At 55.2% G+C, this 5,000-nt stretch overlaps 1 non-coding gene and 1 pseudogene across 1 annotated transcript; both read left to right on the top strand.

Annotated features, from left to right (window-relative positions):
• The first annotated feature begins 2,669 nt into the window (after nucleotides 1-2,669).
• Nucleotides 2,670-4,586, top strand: LOC126433885 (small subunit ribosomal RNA). Its single transcript, XR_007578826.1, has one exon. It is a non-coding gene; the product is annotated as a small subunit ribosomal RNA (ribosomal RNA).
• Nucleotides 4,587-4,939: 353 nt separating this feature from the next.
• The window catches only part of LOC126433866 (5.8S ribosomal RNA), a 155-nt pseudogene continuing 94 nt past the window's right edge, over nucleotides 4,940-5,000 (top strand).

Below are 5,000 nucleotides of genomic sequence, written 5' to 3' on the forward strand. Positions count from 1 at the left end.
TAACCTATGTTGCGCCTTAACCTAACCTATGTTGCGCCTTAACCTAACCTATGTTGCGCCTTAACCTAACCTATGTTGCGCCTTAACCTAACCTATGTTGCGCCTTAACCTAACCTATGTTGCGCCTTAACCTAACCTATGTTGCGCCTTAACCTAACCTATGTTGCGCCTTAACCTAACCTATGTTGCGCCTTAACCTAACCTATGTTGCGCCTTAACCTAACCTATGTTGCGCCTTAACCTAACCTATGTTGCGCCTTAACCTAACCTATGTTGCGCCTTAACCTAACCTATGTTGCGCCTTAACCTAACCTATGTTGCGCCTTAACCTAACCTATGTTGCGCCTTAACCCAACCTATGTTGCGCCTTAACCCAACCTATGTTGCGCCTTAACCCAACCTATGTTGCGCCTTAACCCAACCTATGTTGCGCCTTAACCCAACCTATGTTGCGCCTTAACCCAACCTATGTTGCGCCTTAACCCAACCTATGTTGCGCCTTAACCCAACCTATGTTGCGCCTTAACCCAACCTATGTTGGGCCTTAACCCAACCTATGTTGGGCCTTAACCCAACACACGTTGGGCCTTAACCCAACACACGTTGGGCCTTAACCCAACACACGTTGGGCCTTAACCCAACACACGTTGGGCCTTAACCCAACACACGTTGGGCCTTAACCCAACACACGTTGGGCCTTAACCCAACACACGTTGGGCCTTAACCCAACACACGTTGGGCCTTAACCCAACACACGTTGGGCCTTAACCCAACACACGTTGGGCCTTAACCCAACACACGTTGGGCCTTAACCCAACACACGTTGGGCCTTAACCCAACACACGTTGGGCCTTAACCCAACACACGTTGGGCCTTAACCCAACACACGTTGGGCCTTAACCCAACACACGTTGGGCCTTAACCCAACACACGTTGGGCCTTAACCTGCTCTGTAATTGTCATACGACGCGTTAAATTAGTGTAGTGTTGCCTAACTGCAACCCCCGCAATATAGTTTGCTACTCGCACTGCCCGGTCCCCAGTGTATCGCTTCATGTTAAACACCTTGCAGCTATACACTGTAATGTGGATGGCAGCAGGACGTACATGCTCAATGCCCTTTGCAGTTGTTCATTGGCATTTGCAGTTGTTCATTGGCATTCGCATGGCGAAGCACTTAGCCTACGCTGTGGTACGGCCTGTGTCAACTGTCCGCTGATGTTGTACGTCCAAATCACACACTGTACTGCACATTGGTCCTCATGTACTGAATGATACATCGTGGTACATGTGACCGTACAACGACTGCGCCAACAACGGCGAACCATGCGGTCCAAATGTTGTGCACTCAGCTACGTGTCGTCTCCCTATAAGAGCTGGATTGCAGTGTGGTATGCCCTGGATGGCGATCAGCATGAGCCGTCTGTTGATGTAGTGGCGCGTGTTGTCAGACGTAGTCGTCTCTTCTCACACACCGTGATAGCATGGTGCACTGCGTTCCACATCTGCGACATGCGACAGAGGCCGGTTGACAGTCGTTCGCGCAATGGACATCGCATACGTACGGGGGCCACCTTCCACGTGTTCGCGAAGCGTGCACATGTTGTTGCGTGTATGTGGGCAGACATAGTGTGTCGTGACACCTGACACAGGCATGCAACAATCGTTGAATTTGCAAATGGCGATGGACGCCTACGTTTGCTGGTGACGTTACGCAAATGAACAACTGGTAAACCGTTGTTTGTGGTGCGGTTGTTCTCGCTAGAGGTGAATCAGTGATGGCGACGATCGGTTGAGCTACCAACCGGTTGTTCCAGCGATACCCACCATGCCCACGAACGTGAATGGCATCTGGGTGTGAAGCGATACGCGGCGGTGGCTGGGTGGGACCGTCCCCGGCCGGTGAGGGGGGGCCTCCCGGCGTGCTGGCCGCGCGGTGCGTGGGCGCACGCGCTACAGCCGGCTGGTGGGGGCGGCCAGTGGCAGGCGCGCCGGCCGACGGAGGCGGCAGGCGGCGCAGCTGCGCGCCGGCGCACCCTGCACGCGGCGCCGTGCGGCCAAAGTAGGTCCTCGCGGGCCCGGGTGCGAAGGCGCGGTGGACATCTGCAGTGTGCTGGTCCGATTGAGGACTGTGTGCGCTGAGGATGCGCCCGCCGCCCGGCGCTCGGCGCCGCGACGCCGTCTGCTGCTCGGTCGCCTCTGCGGTTCTCGCAGGTGGTTTGTATCGCAGCTGTGCGGACGTGTTGGCGCGTGCGCTGTGCTGGGAGAGTTCGCTTCGGCACCCAAGTGGGGCTTTTGTCCTTCTGTGGCGCTGGCGTTGGAGCTGCCGGTCACCGTAGGTGGCGCGTGTTGTCTCCCGCCGGCAATGCCACGACAGCACGCTCCGGGGCCCTCTGTCGGCAGCGGCAAGCTCAGTTGGGAGCACGGGTGGTCGCACCCTAAAGCGTCCTACTCGCCAAACCCCGGGCGATTGCGCCTCTCTCGAACCCGACCAAGTACTTAGGACGGCGCTGCGCGCCGCCGGGACCTGAGAGGGTTTCGAGGTGTATGGTGCAGGGGAGCTCAGCCTCCTCCTGTTTGCAGAATAATTGAGCGGACGCTTGCGTGTTCGCGCGGGCCCCCGGGACACACTCCCGGGCGGCCGGCTGCTCAGCTCTAGTTGACGCAGCTCCCTGGTTGATCCTGCCAGTAGTCATATGCTTGTCTCAAAGATTAAGCCATGCATGTCTCAGTACAAGCCGCATTAAGGTGAAACCGCGAATGGCTCATTAAATCAGTTATGGTTCCTTAGATCGTACCCACGTTACTTGGATAACTGTGGTAATTCTAGAGCTAATACATGCAAACAGAGTCCCGACCAGAGATGGAAGGGACGCTTTTATTAGATCAAAACCAATCGGTCGGCTCGTCCGGTCCGTTTGCCTTGGTGACTCTGAATAACTTTGGGCTGATCGCACGGTCCTCGTACCGGCGACGCATCTTTCAAATGTCTGCCTTATCAACTGTCGATGGTAGGTTCTGCGCCTACCATGGTTGTAACGGGTAACGGGGAATCAGGGTTCGATTCCGGAGAGGGGAGCCTGGAGAAACGGCTACCCACATCCAAGGAAGGCAGCAGGCGCGCAAATTACCCACTCCCGGCACGGGGAGGTAGTGACGAAAAATAACGATACGGGACTCATCCGAGGCCCCGTAATCGGAATGAGTACACTTAAATCCTTTAACGAGTATCTATTGGAGGGCAAGTCTGGTGCCAGCAGCCGCGGTAATTCCAGCTCCAATAGCGTATATTAAAGTTGTTGCGGTTAAAAAGCTCGTAGTTGGATTTGTGTCCCACGCTGTTGGTTCACCGCCCGTCGGTGTTTAACTGGCATGTATCGTGGGACGTCCTGCCGGTGGGGCGAGCTGAAGGCGTGCGACGCGCCTCGTGCGTGCTCGTGCGTCCCGAGGCGGACCCCGTTGCAATCCTACCAGGGTGCTCTTGAGTGAGTGTCTCGGTGGGCCGGCACGTTTACTTTGAACAAATTAGAGTGCTTAAAGCAGGCAAGCCCGCCTGAATACTGTGTGCATGGAATAATGGAATAGGACCTCGGTTCTATTTTGTTGGTTTTCGGAACCCGAGGTAATGATTAATAGGGACAGGCGGGGGCATTCGTATTGCGACGTTAGAGGTGAAATTCTTGGATCGTCGCAAGACGAACAGAAGCGAAAGCATTTGCCAAGTATGTTTTTCATTAATCAAGAACGAAAGTTAGAGGTTCGAAGGCGATCAGATACCGCCCTAGTTCTAACCATAAACGATGCCAGCCAGCGATCCGCCGCAGTTCCTCCGATGACTCGGCGGGCAGCCTCCGGGAAACCAAAGCTTTTGGGTTCCGGGGGAAGTATGGTTGCAAAGCTGAAACTTAAAGGAATTGACGGAAGGGCACCACCAGGAGTGGAGCCTGCGGCTTAATTTGACTCAACACGGGAAACCCTCACCAGGCCCGGACACCGGAAGGATTGACAGATTGATAGCTCTTTCTTGATTCGGTGGGTGGTGGTGCATGGCCGTTCTTAGTTGGTGGGAGCGATTTGTCTGGTTAATTCCGATAACGAACGAGACTCTAGCCTGCTAACTAGTCGCGTGACATCCTTCGTGCTGTCAGCGATTACTTTTCTTCTTAGAGGGGACAGGCGGCTTCTAGCCGCACGAGATTGAGCAATAACAGGTCTGTGATGCCCTTAGATGTTCTGGGCCGCACGCGCGCTACACTGAAGGAATCAGCGTGTCTTCCTAGGCCGAAAGGTCGGGGTAACCCGCTGAACCTCCTTCGTGCTAGGGATTGGGGCTTGCAATTGTTCCCCATGAACGAGGAATTCCCAGTAAGCGCGAGTCATAAGCTCGCGTTGATTACGTCCCTGCCCTTTGTACACACCGCCCGTCGCTACTACCGATTGAATGATTTAGTGAGGTCTTCGGACTGGTACGCGGCATTGACTCTGTCGTTGCCGATGCTACCGGAAAGATGACCAAACTTGATCATTTAGAGGAAGTAAAAGTCGTAACAAGGTTTCCGTAGGTGAAACCTGCGGAAGGATCATTACCGACTAGACTGCATGTCTTTCGATGTGCGTGTCGTGTCGCGCAACACGCTACCTGTACGGCTCGCAGTAGCCCGTGCGCCGCGTGCGGAACCACGCGTGCTTCTCAAAACTAACGCCAATGTTGTGTGGTACGAGCGCTGAAGCGCTGGAGCGGCTGGCCTGCGGCACCTGGCGCCTGGCGCCGGTTTTGAATGACTTTCGCCCGACTGCCTGTCCGCTCCGGTGTGGAGCCGTACGACGCCCATCGGCCGTGAGGCCGTTGGACACAGAACGCTTGAACAGGGGCCGCCACACGCCTACGTCCCGCCTATGCAACTGTCTTGAAAGAGACAGTGGAAAACTAAGAAAAGATCACCCAGGACGGTGGATCACTCGGCTCGTGGGTCGATGAAGGAACGCAGCAAATTGCGCGT

This window comes from Schistocerca serialis, unplaced genomic scaffold (assembly GCF_023864345.2).
Source record: "Schistocerca serialis cubense isolate TAMUIC-IGC-003099 unplaced genomic scaffold, iqSchSeri2.2 HiC_scaffold_1175, whole genome shotgun sequence".
Lineage (NCBI taxonomy): Eukaryota > Metazoa > Arthropoda > Insecta > Orthoptera > Acrididae > Schistocerca > Schistocerca serialis.